The sequence below is a fragment of the Mustela nigripes genome, chromosome 3 (assembly GCF_022355385.1).
Source record: "Mustela nigripes isolate SB6536 chromosome 3, MUSNIG.SB6536, whole genome shotgun sequence".
NCBI lineage: Eukaryota > Metazoa > Chordata > Mammalia > Carnivora > Mustelidae > Mustela > Mustela nigripes.
In genome coordinates this window covers 78761190-78779703 of record NC_081559.1, presented here as the reverse complement: position 1 = coordinate 78779703, position 18514 = coordinate 78761190, and the positions used below count along the sequence as shown (strand labels likewise).

Sequence of the window (18514 nt, the reverse complement as noted above, 5' to 3'; positions counted from 1 at the left end):
TCGATCCCAGGACCCTAAGACCATGACCTGAGCTGAAGGCAGAGGCCCAACCCACTAAGCCACCCAGTTGCCCCACAATTTGTAGTTTTGATCTATTAACTGACTTACTAAAGAATTTGAAATTTGAGAATTATCAATTTTATAGCTTCAATACTTTTTTTCCTCAGTCCATTTCACTATCACAGTGATGATCATTCACATTAATTTTTTTCTGTAACCATCAGACTTTATACAGCACAAGAAACGTCAGATATACTAAGATACTACTTATATTTTCAAGAAGTTGAAAAGAAGCAACAGTCTTAACCAAGGGCATTTAAAATATCTTAATTTTGCAAATTTTACAGAAATGTTTGACAGTTATGTGAATACAAGCCAGGATCCATCCTAGAGCTGAGATGGTGCTCATTCAGATGAGGGCAGAGTATAACTCCAAAGTTTAGCTTTAAAATAAGGCTAACCCCAAGTCTTCCCCTCATATTAAACATTTAGATTGTTCTCTATTTTATTTTACTTTTACAAAAAACGTTAAAATGTGTATACTTGTACTGATATTTTTTGCACATTTGTGATTATATACTTAGGTTAGATTGCAAGAATTGTATCCACTACCTTGGGACATCCTAGGTGTTAACAGTAGACTGGAAAGTTGCCATCTATGACTAACAGACTACAATTCTAGCCAGACAAGGAAAGTGATACTTAACTGTTTTCCTTTCCTTTCACTTCTCATACTCCAATTAAGTGGATCCACTGATGCGAAGAAAGAGAATATAAGGTAGTTTGGAAATTTCATTTGAATATGAGATTGATAATTAAAACCAAATGGTATTTAGTGTAATAAGTAAAAGTTAATCAAATGTAGTAGAATCTGCCAAAGTAGTCATTAAGGAAAAGTAAAGGATAATTAAGCAGAATATAGTTGAAATCATTTATTGAAAATATGAAACTAGGTCATATTTATACCTTGTTGGAGATGACTACTCAAAATCTGTTACAAATAGAATTACTGAGGTAAAGTGCTTGAACATTTAAATTTTTTTTATATACTTCCTTATTTACTTCCAAAAAAGTAAATAAGGTATCATGATCTTCTATTAACTGCTTGCAAAAGTACCCAGTTTCCAAAACCAGTGTCAAGTCTGGTATCATAATGCTGCTAAGGCAACCAGGTGGCTTCTGAACTTTAATTTCATTTAACTTTATATGTCTGCTTCAATATGTCAGCTCTTTATATACTTTGGTCCTTCTCATAGAAATCTATTAACCTGATCCAAATAACTTCGTATTCACATTCTCCAAAATGCAAGTGTATCGCCTCAGTGGTTCATAGAGTTAAGTTCTTACTAGGTTAATATAGTATCTGCCTTTATTCTGGCTCAGAATTAGGTTTGGGTTTTTTTGTTTTGTTTTGGTTTGGTTTTTTGGTGCTTTATGTTTAATAAACTAAAAGTATCTATTTTTAGAAGGAAAAAAGATATCTGTAGATTAAAACTCAACTTATCAATTTAACAATTCAATTATTGTTTCCCAAATTCCATTTAATTCATCTGGAAAATGTGGATAAATCTCTGCCTTTAACCTTAATATTAATTACATACCAAGTGTAAGTTATGTACTCTTTTGATTGGTGCCAGTGCTGTCTTGATTGTTAAACATATTGAAAAAGCTTCCAAAGTTAGCATTAAATATGTCTCATTAAAAAGTGCAGAAGCAATTATAGTTAAATTTGTATTTCCCTGATGCCGAGTGATATGGAGCACTTTTGATAAAAATATATGTTTATAAAAAATAAAAAATTTAAAAAAAAATTAAAAAAAAAAGATGCTATGGTGGGGGCTTTTAGTATTATTACCTTGAGTAACATGTTAACAAAGCAAACATAATATTGTACACCTTAACACATTTACAGAATTGAAATCTAGTGCAATAAAGGGTATCTCCAAATTCATTATATTTAGTTAGGAATATATTCCCGATGTTTGTTATCTGGTATTGTTTTGTTTTTGTTACAGGACAGGAGAGTGAAATGAGGTGTAGATTCCTATTCATGCTTTGTTTAGGTAAAGGTTCAAATTTGTTTTTTCTGCCCATAGACACACTAAATTCAAAGAGACTCAGAAATGTACACAGATGCCAAATGTCAGTGATATAGTCGTTGGAATATTTTCACAGACCAAAATTATTTAACTTTTTATCACATATTTTTAAAATCTTATCTGTAAAAATACCAAACAATACTTCTTTTTTCATGTTTTGAAATTTTGTTTTAAAATTTATTTTTTTAAAACATTTATTTTTTAAAAAAAATTATTTTTTTTAAAATTTATTTTTAAATGGTTTATTTCATTTTTGTATCATATATTTAAGAATGTATTTATACTTCAATAATAGCTCTTGGTAATTTGAAAGAGTTTATTTTCATCCTTTGCAACTATAAGTACTTTATAATAATACAATAGCCTCACTCCAGTTCCCTGGATCTCCAGGCATTTAGCAGCCTAATACATTGGAAGTAGATTTTCAAAATGATGAATGGATCATTAGTTGCATAGCTTCCATTATAAGTGATAGATGAGCAAACTAACCTTGGGTTTTTATACTTTAAAATTTTCTTTTAATATTACTTTTGTGTAGAATTGCATTAAAAAGCAAGCCTTTCAAAAATGAAAGAATTTTGAATCTCTTTTTAATCTGGAGCCACAAAACAAATAAAGCACTGTATTAGACCTACTTATATTTCTCTAAAGTGTTCCTTTGAGGAAGTAAAAGGTTAGAGAAAAATGTTTGGCATCAAGAGCTTCTTGATAAATAACCAGGGCACGTGTCCAGCTTAGATTTCTTGCCCTTATTAAAATGGGAATGGAGGAGTCTTCACTCTATAACTTAATAGCTAATGACCTTGCATAGGTCACAGCTTGTCTCTGGACTGCAGATTTCAAATTTCTGAACAGAAGTAAATATATAATTTCTAGGCTCTTGTCTAGGTGTAAAAGATTGTAAACGAAGAAGTAGTAGAAAATCCCTTAGGAATGTGACATACAAATCCTGATCAGTCACTTAAATTTGAGTTTGAGTTCATTGGAATCTGCTGCAGTGCAGAGAACTGATGGTTAAAAATGAGAACGAAAGCACCATTAAGCAATAAAGAAAGAACTTAAAAAAGAACCACATGGCATCATGGAAGGAAGACCAACCCTGCTTTTCAGTCATTAGCCGGAGATTGCTTGAGTACTTATTTTTTTTAATATATTGATTTCAGATCAAGCATTTTTATTTTGTGACTGCTTTCTCCTTTTAAGCCCCTTAGGAGATAATTCATCCTTGTATCCATAGCACCCAGCATAAGGCTAGGGACATAATATACAGTAACTAGAACAAATAATTACGCTACATCCCCTCTTCTATTCTTTCCTTCTATGCCCAAAAGAACATGCACATTCAATAAAGTCATTTCTATTTAGGCCAAGAAGCACTTTCAGAATATTCAATTATTTTTTAAATATTGAAGCTTTGGCTAATAGTATGCTATTTTATGGCAATCCTGATTAATATAGATAGGTTTTCCATTTCTAACGGTACATGAAATTGAAATTGTACTTTGAAGCATTTGTTATATATTTTTATGTAACTGTTTTCTATTTACCCATCCAACAACTCTCAGTATCCTGAATTCATTCCTTTTGGTCACCAATCTAGTTTATTATAAAGTTTACATATATAGCTTTGAAAAATGCAGGAAACTCTCCTAAGATCTTTAATTTTGGAAATTTTATTTTATGAGTTGGCCTGAAGACCTGATTCTAGAAATGATAACTGGTCCACATGTCAAATTATGCTATATTATCACCACTGTAAACTATCCAATTTGGAACAGATGTTTACAGTTCTAGATGGCAAACAGATTTTTTTTAAAAATAGTAAATCTTGATTAGCTTTATCTTGAGTTGAATATAACTTAAACCAAAGTTATCTTGATTATGAACAGAATTGTAATACATGAAGTATGCTTTAAAAGCATATACAACCTCACCATATCAACATAAATACTTTCACTTTTAAAATTTTCTTCCTATCAGTTTATATGCAATCATATAAACTTAAATTTAAATGTTGTCTCATCTCCCTAACATTGTATTGCTAATATTATAAAATTGTTCAGATTGCTACACATTCTTTACGCACAGGATTTTAACGGCTAAATATTTTAAATTTGATACACTAAGAGTCACCTAATGATACCTATGACATACAGAATTTTTTTCAGGTATGGTCATATAGTTAATGCTACACCTATGATTATGCACATAAGTTTAATATTTTTTAATTCTTCTGAAAAATTTTTGTGAGATCCTTAGATTAATGAATTATAAACTGTCAGTTTTAATGAACTGATACGTATTGGAAGGCAGAGATTTCTAAAACAATTCCCTTTTTATTTTTTCCCATATAAATGAGACATATGGTTCAATAAGAAAAATATTTAGTGAAAATTATATAATTTCGTATGTGACTAATTGTTTTGGTTTTGCTATTTATTTCATTTTTTTATAATAGTTGAAAACCTATTTTTTGGACACCTTTAATGGTTTTTCTGTTTGACTATTACTTATTGTGGGTGGCTTTGGTAACTTAGGTTTTTAAATTTTGTAAAAATCTTGTTGCCATAGTAATTATGAAATAAGTTACTATAGTAAAAAGAATAAAATAAAGGACCCCTTTTCAAAAGTCAGTGCTTAAATCATTTCTCCAAATTCACATGTTCCTCTCTTTTAGATGGTAGAGTTTGTTACAAGATCATTTATTTGATAAAAAATATATATATATATATATTTAGACATTAATATTAATAACTGAGGTAACTAAAACTCTGGATAATTTTTCCCAATTTTTATTTAAATTCTAGCTAGTTAACATATAGTGTAATATTGTTTTCAGGAGTAGAATTTAGTGATTCAACACTTGCATTTGCACACCCAGTGCTCAAATGTCCTCCTTAATACCCATCACCAATCTAGTCCAACCCCCACCCACCTCCTTCCATCAAACCTCTATTCTCTAACATAAAGTTTCTTATGGTTTGTTTCCTTCTCTCTCTCTTTTCCCATGTGTTCATCTGCTTTGTTTCTTAAATTCCACTTATGAGTGAAATCATACGGTATTTGTCTTTCTCTGACTGACTTAATTTTGCTTAACATGATACACTCAACCTCCATCCACATCATTGCAAATGATGATATTTCATTCTTTTGATGTGAAACATAAGATGGTGCAGTGGACAATTTTTTTAAAGAAACAATTTTAAATTCATCAGTGAGTTACCATGAACATAAAGACATTGGGGATCTAAAAATAAAAATAAAAACCAGAGACCAAGGAAATAAGCAGGTATCAATGCTAGCATTCTCACTGAGTGTTTCTACAAAATCTAAGATCTTGAGCCACAGCTTTGACACTATATACAGATTGCAGAAGACAGGAACTATAATGGGATGCATTTAAGGTATGGAAATGAATAAGAAATTCCCAATAGAGCTGGACCTTATCCTCTAAAATAAACAAATAAGGGAAGGCGAGAAATATAACATTCCTTTCCCGGTCTTCTTAAACTGCCTCATCTAAAGATGTTGACAACCTGAAATATTATCAGTATCTGTTTTGACATTGCATGAAAGGGAAAGGAAAAAACTACATGTACCATCTGAAACGTTAATCCGCCCAAAGTGTCCACATTCACTTTAGAAAGCATGTTCCAAAACTAATTTTTTTGAAAGAACTTAATTTAGGCAGGCAGAAACAGTTACCATATGAACTCACCCTTATCCTAGGACATAAAGAATGCCTATAAACAAAGTTCAAAATAAAATTAATACCTCACTATAACATGTAATAAATCAACAATGAAAGAAAAACACCTTCACCCACACACACGTGCACACACACACACACATACACAAAGGCACCATGCATAAAAACTAATATAAACAACAGCAGAAATAGACATGCAAAGATTTCAAATATAATTCTCAGAGATAAATTTAATAAAGGCAAATATAACATTTTTCCTAAAGAAAATAAATCTGAAAAAGGAAAAAAAGAACCAAATGCAATTTTGACATCTTTAAATTATAACTAGATTTTTTTTTTTTTAATGGATAGGTGAAGTAGTAGTAGATTATATAAAACTGATGAAAGAATCAGTGAACTGGAAGAATGACCTCCCAAAATATTTATATTTCTGCCCAGACATATACAGAGGGATTGTATTACATGGAGAAACAGTGAGAAGGCTTGACATTAATCTAAACAGAGCTCTGGAAGATATTAATAATAAGAAGAATCACAAAGCAACATTCAAAGAGATGATAGCTGAGTAGTTTCCAAAAAACTTGGAAACAGTTAAATCTGGGACCGCGTTCATTCCCAATCAGAATAATTAATAAGAAATCTAGGGGCACCTGGATGGCTCAGTGGGTTAAAGCCTCTGCCTTTGGCTCAGGTCATGATCCAGGGTTCTGGGATGGAGCCCCACATCAGACTCTCTGCTCAGCAGGGAGCCTGCTTCCCCCCCCCCCTCTCTGCCTACCTCTCTGCCTACTTGTGAACTCTCTCCCTCCCTGTCAAATAAAAAATATTTTTAAAAAGAAATCTATACCTAGGGGAGCCAGGATGGCTCAGACGATTAAGTGACTGCCTTCAGCTCAGGTCATGATCTCAGGGTCCTGGGATTGAGCCCCACATCGTGTTCCCTGCTCAGTGGGGAACTGCTTCTCCCTCACCCCCCTGCTCATGAACTATCTCTCACTATCTCTCAAATAAAAATAAATAAAATCATTAAGAAAAAAAAAAAGAAATCCATACCTAGAGATACCTAGACATAACACAGTGAAATAGCAGAAGAGCAGAGGAAAAAAATGTGTTAAGAAAAGCCAGTAAGAGTGTCTCCGGGATGGCTCAGTTGTTTATGTGTTTTTGGCTCAGGTCATGATCTCAGGGTCCTGGGATGAGCCCTGCTTTAGACTTCCTGCTCAGAGGAGAGCTTGCTTCTCCCTCTCTCCGACTGCTGTTTCCCTTGCTTGCGCTCTCTCTCTCTCAAGTAAATAAAATCTTAAAAAGAGAGAGAGGCAGAAAGAAAGGAAGGAAGATAGAAAGAAAAACCAATAACAAAACAAAGCAAAGGAAAAGTAATTAAACCAGCTACTGATTCGAACTAGGAAAAAGGGGAGACACTAGAAAAACAACTGTAATACAATGAGAGATATACCGCCAATAATTTTTACATAATAAAATTATTCTTATGAATTACAGAAATAAAAATATGCTTTCCCCCAAAATGAGGAAAAATAGACCTTCACACAAGGATACTCCCCAAAGTCAATTTTTAAAAAGTACATTTCAGGGGGTGTCTGGGTGGCTCAGTCAGTTAAGGTCTGACTCTTGGTTTTGGCTTACATCATGATCTCAGGGTTGTGGGATCCAACCCCAAATAAGGCTCTGTGCTCTGCACTCAGTGAGGAGTCTGATAGAGTTCTCTTTCTCTCCCTCTCCCTCTGCCCTCCCCGCCATCCACCGCTGCTCACTCTCTCAAATGAATAAATAAATCTTAAAAAAAAAAAAAAATCAGGAAAAGAAAAACTGGCCACACAGGTCAAGCTATTAAGTGCAAGAAGAAGTCTTAAATTATCAGATCAGAGTGGTCAGATTTGAGAAGAATAATAGGATAGACACAATTCTATTTCTAGTACTGTAAAACTCTTTGCATATGACTATATGGAGTTTTACTTTTCCCTAAAAATAATGTGTCCAGTGAAACTATTCTTAAATGGTTATGGGAATGTTTTAAAATCATTATACTTGTATTTTTAAAAGTTCATTCTCACTATGGAATGAAAAACAGATTTCCAAAGTATATACAGGTTGGCATATAAGGCTATTGCAGTAATTCAGAACATATGTTGAATAAATGCTGAATGAACCAGTTCACCTTTCTGTTTTATTTATTTTTTTATTTACTTTATTATTTTTTAAAGATTTTATTTCATTTATTTGACAGAGAGAGAGTGAAAGGACAAGCCTGGAGAGATAGGGAGAGGGAGAAGCAGGATCTCTGCCGAACAGGGTGCCCAATGCAAAGCTTGATCCCAGGACCCTGGGATCATGACCTGAGCCAAAGGCAACTGGTTAACCAACTGAGCCACTCAGGGACCCCAACTTTTTCAGTTTTAATTTCCTTTAAACACTTCTAGGAAGGTGAAGTTCACTTCAGGAAAATGCTGGCTTAATGAATTAAGAATCCCAAGACTGACAGTTCTTAAGACTTGGGGTGTGACCTGAGCATTAATTTGAACAGCTTCCTATAAGGAATCCTAATCTCTCCCTATAAGGAATCCTAATATCTCCCAGTTACATGTGCAATTTAAAGAATGTTTAATAATCATGACAAATTTTGAAATCATATTAATTATTATTTATTATTATTATTATTTATTATTGTTGTATTTTTAAAGATTTTATTTATTTATTTGACAGAGAGAGATTACAAGTAGGCAGGCAGAGAGAGAGGGGGCAGCAGGCTCCCTGCTGAGCAGAAAGCCCTATGCGGGGCTGGATCCCAGGACTCTGAGATCATGACCTGAGCTGAAGTCAGTGGTTTAACCCACTGAGCCACCTAGGTGCCCCGAAATCATAATAATTAAAATAAATTACATAAATAGCATATTTTCCTTCCTTATAAATGCATGATGTATGTGGTATATGTGCATACATCTAATAATATACAACAAATGTCAAGCTCACACTAATTATTAGACTGTTTCAGTGTGGGCATGTTGTAGATGCAATTCATTTAAAGGCAAGATCTCTGAAAAATAATGCAATTTGGTTAAGAAAAAATGGAACACAGTTGTGAGTTTTCAGTAAAAATGCAAAATATTTAAATAACAAATGTTTCTGATAAAACAGTTTTCAAAAGCAAATTAATTTGAAAGATATATATGTATAATTAAAATGAACTATAAATTATCTTCACTCTAGAAAGAAAAATGTGAACATATTTATTCTTTCTGGAAAAAGCACAAATATGAAATTTTGATATGCTGATTAAATTCAATTATATTATGATTCACTTTCATGTACTAATGAGACTAGTCAAGATAGATCATCTTAATGATCAGAGTTGACAATAAAATGGCAAACAGAGCATAATTAATGATTTTCCTATTTAGCTTTCTCTGCTATTGGCATTATACCACACTAGATTGCTAGTAGTAAGCACCATCTTAAAACATGCATTTTGTTTAACTGCATACCTATTATTGTAGTTAGGGCTGAATTGGACATTGAGAAAAATTTAATGCAGAGACTCACATGAGGTACTATAATTTTATCTATTAATAAAGACATATGAATTTATTGTTAATGGGTTTTAATTATTTTTCTGATGTTAAATAATGCACACACATGAATGTCTTTGTATGTTCTGTTTTTTTGCTGATTTTCATCTTAATTTTTACAACACCGAGTGGCTCATGTGTAAATAACCATTTTGAAGGAAAGGAAAATGACTGATATTAATATTATAATTCCATTCCATCAAAATATTTTTTAAAGTATACTAGCTTAACTCTATATTGTGTATTTTAAAACATGTGTTTAAAACGTGACCTTTAGGTAATTAGATACAGAGAATAAGGGCTATGTTCACATTTTCAGTCATAAAGACATCACGTCTGGATTTGTGACTATTACAAAACTGTTAAGAGAACAGCCTGAGGGCCACCTGAGTGGCTCAGTCAGTTAAGAATTCAACCCTTGATTTTGGCTCAGGTCATGATCTCAGAGTCCTGAGATTAAGTCCTGCATCATGCTCTGCACTCAGTGTGGGGTCTGCTTATCATTCTCCATCTGTCCTTTGCCCCCCCACCACCTCATGCTCCTGTCTCTAAAATAAACAAGTACAATCTTAAAAAAAAAAAAAAAAAAAAGACAGAGAGAGAGAGAGAGAACAGCATGAGTGGATATACAATCACACCCTACTGTTGAACACATATTCTGAACTTTGGAAGTATTCTAATTCTATGTAGCTCAGATGCTGAAATAATTATTTGTATAAAAGGTATATATCTCCTTATAGCTGAGGAATATCTGTTTTCCAAGCTCCCTAAGTTTAGGATGAAAATGTAGATTTTAATCTCTATCAGGTAGTAAGTATCCAAAATACCTTTAGACATTCCAGAAGTGTAAAATCTCTCTCTCTTTTTTTTTTTTTTAAGATTTTATTTATTTATTTGACAGAGATAGACATAGCGAGAGAGGAGCACAAGCAGGGGGAGTGGGAGAGGGAGAAGCAGGCGCCCCACTGAGCAGGGATCCCAATGCGGGCCTCAATCCCAGGACCCTGAGATCATGACCTGAGCCAAAGGCAAACGCTTAACCCACTGAGCCACCCAGACGCCCCTAAATTCTCTGTTTTTATACAGTCTTTAATAGAGCTTAAGACAGAACAGTGTGTAAATTTATAAAATGAGCATTTTTACTCCATCCATGATGTTGGAAATCCACCACTGAGAATAAACTGCAAAATACAACTTAATCACAACAATCAAGACTAGGTTACAAGCCAAAAGAACAGAAGGTTACCCTGTCCTCTAAATATTACATATTAGGAAATCCTCATTGTTAGACTGTCTGTTGATAGTTAGTTGGATGAAAATCCAAACAAAATAAATTCTTTAAATTTTTTAAAAAAGATTTTATTTATTTGACTGAGAGATCACAAGTAGGCAGAGAGGCAGAGAGAGAGAAGGGGAAGCAGGCTCCCTGCTGAGCAGAGAACTCAATATGGGGCTCTATCCAAGGACCCTGAGATCATGACCTGAGCCGAAGGCAGAGGCTTAACCCACTGAGCCACCAGGTGCCTGTTTTTACATTTGTTATCTAAATTAATCTCTGGAAATAATATTAATAGTAAGTACTAAGAATATTGCTCAAAATAAATTGACGAAATAATATATCACTAATTCATTTATTCTACTCAACACTGTATCATAAAAACTAAAATGGTTTGAAACAACTTTATGAAAATCTGTTCACCTAAAAATTGTACCTTTCATTTTTTAAAAAAATGTTAAAGAAAGACTTTATTTTTAAGTAATCTCTACACCCAAACTGGGACCCAAACTCACAATCCAAGATCAAGAGCTGCACGCCCTACTGATTGAGCCAGACAGGTGCCCCAACACTGCACCTTTACATCTAGCTATTTATTTATCTTTTCATCCACTTGTGCTTTCTATTTTTCATCATAAATAACAACTTACTTATGCTGTGTTATTCTTTCTGTAGTAAAAATAATAAGTTATTTCTTCAGATTATTTTGATAATACAGATCCTGATTAATGTCTGTTCCTTATCAATCTGAATGTAAGATATCACATTATATACTAATTTTAAAGTTTCACGTTGACTATAATTTTCCAAAAAAGTTTAATGCATAGGTGTTTTGTGTGTGTGAATAAAAAGACAGGAAAGCAGTAAATCCTTAATATTTTATTATAATCTCGTAAATAACATTTTTATAAAATTTAAAGTTATAGAAGTGCCTGGGTGGCTCAGTCAGTTGGGCATCTGCCTTCAGCTCAGATCATGATCCCAGAGTTCTGGGATCGAGCCCCACATTGGGCTCTCTGCTCAGCAGGAAGCCTGCTTCTCCCTCTCGAACTCCCCCTGCTTGTGTTCGCTCTCTCGCTCTCATTCCCTCTCTCTCTCTCTCTGTCACATAAATAAATAAAATAATTTAAATAAATAAATATAAAGTTTTAAATTATATTCTTCTCATTGTTATTTAGTAAAGGAAAAAAGAACACACACACTTATTATTATGTCTGCCCTCCCATCCTTATCAGTTTGGTCCTTAACATTGCCATTTGGATGCTCTTGAATTAAAAATTCAGACATCTGAAAGACTGAATTGTTCTGATAATACCATGAGTGCCTTTTTGATATAATCAAAGTATCCTGCTTGTTTTAATAATTAGAAGCAATAGGATGGGGCGCCTGGGTGGCTCAGTGGGTTAAGCCGCTGCCTTCGGCTCAGGTCATGATCTCAGGGTCCTGGGATCGAGTCCCGCATCGGGCTCTCTGCTCAGCAGGGAGCCTGCTTCCTTCTCTCTCTCTCTGCCTGCCTCTCAGTGTACTTGTAATTTCTCTCTGTCAAATAAATAAATAAAATCTTTAAAAAAAATAATTAGAAGCAATAGGAGAACATTCCCAATACATATGGAACAATCACTTATTGTCATAAGCAATATGGAGAAGCAGATTGCATGCCGTCCACCTACCCCCATTCCTGAAACGGTAGATTTTTCAAACTTAATGCAACATTACTTACCACTAATGAAATCAGCTTATAAATGTCAATACTATACAGAAATCAATTCCAAATGATGACCCACTTTTTATGAAGAATGTTACTTAATTAAATAGAAAATAGGTGTTAGTTCAGGAAGAAAAAGTATAGCAGTCCCTCGTAGAAGGAAGGAAATCTACTATAATATTCTAGAAGTTAGAACACTGCAGATGGAGTTCCATATTTTAGTTACAACCTTGAATCTACATTACGAATAATTAAAAAATGTATGAAAGTGTGTGTCTTCTCGAGAATGTAAGTAATCCAAGTTGGCACATGAACTCAGTCTTTTATATGCATTGCTGGTGGTCTGAAAAAATTATGATATAGACTAACTACATCCCTCACATGCAGACATGCATGTATATTTTCATGGGAACACTGGAATTCAGACAGCTAAGATTATATTTTTACTCAAGGGAGGTGGGAAACTTGCACAGAAGGCTAGGAGTATTGTATTTACAACTAAAATACAGATTTATAGTACTTTTAGGCCTATTGTTTATTGTGGCAAAATAAACATAATATACAATTACCAATTTCATCACTTTGAAGTATACAACTCATGGGCATTAACTGCATTAGTGCTGTTGTACAACTACTCTTACAGTGTTTTTAATCAACATTATATGAAAGACACCTGAATAAAATGGGAGCCAAAATTGCTTTAATTGCTTTAATCTAACCCAAAATGCCTGTAAAACTCTTGGAACAGCCAGGCATATCTAAGAATCCTTACCCTGTTTTACTGACTGTCTAAATAAATATATTGACTCCTTTATACTGTTTTTATAAATGCCTCTTGATTACGTTTACCCTTTAAACTCTCAGATTCTTAAACTTTGGGGCTGAGTGGAATGTTGCAACCTGAGTAATACTTTTTCATTTTACCCATCCACCAAACAACAGCATTTATAATATTGTTATTGACTTGCCACATATTATATGTGGGGTGTGGTGTGTGTGTGTGTGTGTGTGTGTGTGTGTGTGTGTGTGTTTTCTTTACGACTATGGACATCTTAATGACAATCATACTTTTAAATGCAATAGACTTCCACTGATGTTAAATGACGTGTTTAGACGCCATAATTAAAAAGTGTGTATTATTGTAATATTCAGCAGGTATCATTTAAGAATAAGTGGCATGGTTTTGATAGCCATTAATCTCATCCTAAGAAATACACAAAAGTCAATAAATTATTTCTTGGAACAACTAACATAAGAAATATGACACATATATCATGTTCTTATTTGGACTTTATGTGCATTAGTAGAATGGCACAAAATATTTGGGAAGTCTGGAAATATTTTTCATTTTTTTCCAAATCCTGTTAACTGTTCTTCTGAATATGACAGTTTTATCCAAAGCAAAGGTAGGGAATATTTCTCTGTTTGCTTTATATTTGAAAATTTAGTTTTTCTTTCATGCAGGCATTAAAATGCACATTTTTTTAATTTAATTTTATTTTATTTTTTCAGTGTTCCAAGATTCATTGTTTATGCACCACACCCAGTGCTCCATGCAGTTAGTGCCCTCCTTAATAACCACCATTGGCTCACCCATTCTCCCCACCTCTCTCCCCTCTAAAACCCTGTTTGTTTCTCAGAGTCCACAGTCTGTCATTGTTCACCGCCTCCTCCAATTTCCCCAAATTCACTTTTCCTTTCCTTTTCCTAATGTCCTTCCTGTTATTCCTTATGCTCCATTAGCAAGTGAAACCATATGATAATTTACTTTCTCTGCTTGACTTATTTCAGTCAGCATAATCTCCTCCAGTCCCATCCATGTTGATATAAAAGTTGGGTATTCATCCTTTCTATGGCTGAGTCATATTCTATTGTATATAGGGACCACTTCTTTATCCATTCACCTGTTGATGGGCATCTTGGCTCTTTCCACAGTTTGGTGATTGTGGACATTGCTGTTATGAACATTGGGGTACATATGGCCCTTCTTTTCACTACATCTCTTTCTTTGGGGTAAGTATCCAGTAGTGCAATTGCAGTGGCATTAGGTAGCTCTATTCTTTTAATTTTTTAAGGACTCTCCACACTGTTTTCCAAAGTGGCTGCACCAACTTGCATTCCCACCAACAGTGTAGGAGGGTTCCCCTTTCTCCACATCCTCTCCAACATTTGTTTTTTCTTGCATTATTAATTTTTGCCATTCTAACTGGTGTAAGGTGGTATCTCAATGTGGTTTTGATTTGAATTTCCCTGATGGCTAATGTTGAACATTTTTTCATGTGTCTGTTAGCCATTTGTATGTCTTCATTGAAGAAGTGTCTGTTCATGTCTTCTGCCCATTTTCTGACATGATTTTCTGTTTTTTGGTGTTGAGTTTAAGGAGTTCTTTATGGATCTTGGATATCAGCCCTTTGTCTGTACTGTCATTTGCGAATATCTCGCTCCATTCTGTGGGTTTCTTCTTTGTTTTGTTGACTGTTTCCTTTGCTGTGCAGAAGGTTTTTATCTTGATGAGGTCTCAAAAGTTCATTTTTGCTTTTATTTCCTTTGCCTTTGGAGACGTGTCTTGAAAGAAGTTACTGTGGTTGATGTCGAAGTAAAATGCACATTTGTTTTTTATTTCATGTCAGGTTTTTACTTGAAAAAATTATTTCTAATATTTCATAATGCACTAAAATTATATTCTCTTAATATTTTATATATATTAACTTTTCATTTACTTTTGAATTTTGAGGGTGAAATATTATATACTCACTGCTATATGGATTTCAATTAAGAAACATTTGATAATGTTCAGCCATTTTTAGTTATCTCTTCCATGACTAGAATAAAGAAGAGTACTCTATAAAGTAATCATTACCCATGTATCTACTACTCACTTTTCCAGAAAATAAAGAGAATCATTTTTTGCCTGCTTAATAGCATATGGCTTTTAGTTTGTGTAGTGCTGCTGTTGATAAAGGGAACAGATTGTTCCAATCCCGGTTTCTCAATGCAGTATTTCATATTTGTCATGTGGGCACCTCTCCTTCAAATGCTATTTTCTTTTTTACTTTGTGGGTAATAATTGAAGGACATTTGATTTACTAAAGATTTTCTTTCAAATCTGTTTCCTAGTTCTAGATCCTTATCTTTCATTATTTTACTTTTATGTTTGTTTACTTAGTCTCTGAAGAATAATTTAAAGTGACTCACTCTTAATCTTAAGATACACACATACACACACACACTCTCTCTCTCTACAAATACATTACTCTTTCATTTCCAGAGTTTTTGTATTGTTCATGTACACTTAGTATTACAGATCTGAAAAGCATCTCCCAAAGAGCATTTGGTTTTGAATATCATTGGCCATCTGCATGAATACAGCAGAAAAGAATGTCCATGGATAGATAGCAAGTCTTCTCCTTGAGAATTTAAGATAAAAAGGAATGAAAAAATAGTGAATTTAAAAATTAGCTGGAAAAAGTATCAACTTAAAAGTCCCAAGTTTTAAGAATTATCTTTTCTGCTGAAAATTTATAATGATGATGGAACTTATTTCATTAAAAAAGTAAAAGTCTAGCTTTATGTCCAAGGATTGTTCAATACTGTCACGAATTTTCTTTTTTTAAATTCAAGTCTGCTCCTTAGGTAGAGGTGAGAAAGCAGAGGAAACTGTAATGAAGCAAGAATGACTATTAAAATATATCTCCTAATCCAGACCTTATCTGTTACCTCTAAATCCATACATCTAACTACATTTCTGAAATCTTTGTAAAAAGTTCTTCATGTTCAACATGTCCAAAGACACATTTTTAACAAGATTTACTACCACTACCTCTTATACCAGTGAGTGTACTCACACTTGTTCAATGCTACAAGAGAATAGCATTCTTGGCATATGTTTTATACTTTCTTCCCTGCATACAATTTATCCTTCTTCCTGTTGATTTTGTTTAGTGAATGTATTTTAAATCTGTACATATGTCTCCATATACATTGCTTTAGTCCAAACCATGTCTAGCTTGGACTGCTACAACTGACCTTTAGCTGGTATGTCTGCATCCATTATTTTACCCTCCCCATCCTGTATTTCCCAAGAGTTGCAGCGATATTTTCAAAATACAATCAGATCATTTGTTCAGTACACCTTCAAAGGAAACCCAAATCTTGCACTTTCTCAACCTATGCACAATCCCATCTCCACAATTTCTGACTAACTTTAAAATCTCTAGTCAGATTGGCTTTCCTTCAGTTTCTCAAAAATGCTGTGTCCTCTCTCCAAAAGGCACAGACACATTCCATTTTCTCTGCTGATTCCCACCTCCTGCCACCTTTGCCTACTTACAATTTACACAGCCTTTCTTACATTCCACACTTGATCTGTTCCCCACTGTCCATGCCCTCATTCTGGTTACACCTTTCCTTCATATGTAACACAGTTTGCAGGGATGCTTATTATGGATTGAATTGTATCCTCCAAAGATAGTGCTGAAGTTCTAACCCTCAGTATTTCAAAATGGCCTTATTTGGGTCTTTGCAAGTGTAATTAATTAAGATAAAGTCAATTGGAATAGAGTGGGCTTTTAATCCAGTAATAGTCTGCGTCTGTAAGAAAAGAAGCAGTAACACACAGGGAAAATGTTATGTGAAGATACAGAGACATTCAGGCACAGAAAGGCAGGTAACATGTAAAGAGGAAAGCAGAGGTTGGATTTCTGCTGTCACAAGCCAAGGAAGGTCTGAGCCTACTAGGACCTAGAAAAGGCAAGAGAGTTCTCTTCCCCAAAGGTGCAGGTGGGTCACAATCTTGTCAATACCTTGATTTCTGACATTTAGCATCAGTGAGAGGATAAATTCCTGTTATTTCAAACCACCCAGACTGTAGCTCAGTGTTATAGCAGCCCTACTAACCTAATACAATACACTTAGCGATTAACACCTACCTCCGCTGCTAAACCATAAGTTTCATGAGGGCAGGAAACATGTGCTTTTGTTCAAAATTATATTTCTAGCACCTACCCCACGATAGCTGGCTACACAACAGATGCCTAGTAGGTATTTTTGAATAAATGAACTTATCCTACAACTTAACTCGCATAAAACACTTCTTTGTATTTTAATACAAAATAAAATTATCAGTATTTTCTGAAACCAACTCCATAATTTATAAAACTTATGCATTGTTAAAATTGACATAAAAATGAAAATAATGGTTTGATATACTCCAAAGCATATATGATATGAATCGCTTTCAATAAATGGAATGTAATTCTCTCAAAGGAGTTAAGAAAGTTTTTCATTCATATTATAAAATTTAAAATATTACATGAATATTTAGTGCAAAATTGACGTTCCTGTTGGTGCAGAGTATTTATCTCAATAGGCTCCATTTTTCCAGGTATGGATGTAGTGCTCTCAGCACATCTGACTCAAATTTGACTTGATCTTTAATGATTATTCAAAGAGAATTTCAAAAGAATACAATCAGAAAACTATAAATTAATGTCTGTGAGAAAAGTTGTACTCCACAGCAAAAGAACGAGTGTATATCTCACGACATAATGTAAAGATGCAAATAGTGAAAAACAGATTAAAGCTACTGATATCATACTTATTTCCAGTTCTGCCAATATCATTGCACTCCATCAATGCACTTGACATGTGAGAGACAGGCTAACATAGTGGATATGAACTTTGGCTCTGGAGAAAAATTACCTGAATTTGAATTACACCTATCAAGTTAGATATAATCAGAGTACCTTCCAAATAGGGTTTTATAAAGATAGCATGTGTAAATTCAAACAAAATGCTTGGCAATGTGTCTAAAACATAGTATGTTCATATTGATGTTTAATTGCAAAACTACAGGGGGCATCATATATGTGATGTTTCAGAATTTTCAAACCAAAAAAATTAAATCCATCTTTAATGATTATATTGTCTTTAGCACTAACATTTTTCATTCTTTTCCCCTATACTAATTCAGTCTCTGAATTTGTTTAATAGCACAATCTTATTAACAGAATCTTAATCTTAATCTTAATCACAATCTTAATAACACAATCTTATTAATAATCTTATTAACATTCGGGTGCACGTGCCCCTTTGGATCACTACGTTTGTATCTTTAGGGTAAATACCCAATAGTGCAATTGC

At 33.7% G+C, this 18514-nt stretch overlaps 1 protein-coding gene across 1 annotated transcript in view; it reads right to left on the bottom strand.

Moving 5' to 3' along the window:
- The window catches only part of ZNF804A (zinc finger protein 804A), a 285669-nt gene that overhangs the window by 247086 nt on the left and 20069 nt on the right, over window positions 1-18514 (bottom strand). The window lies entirely within an intron of this gene.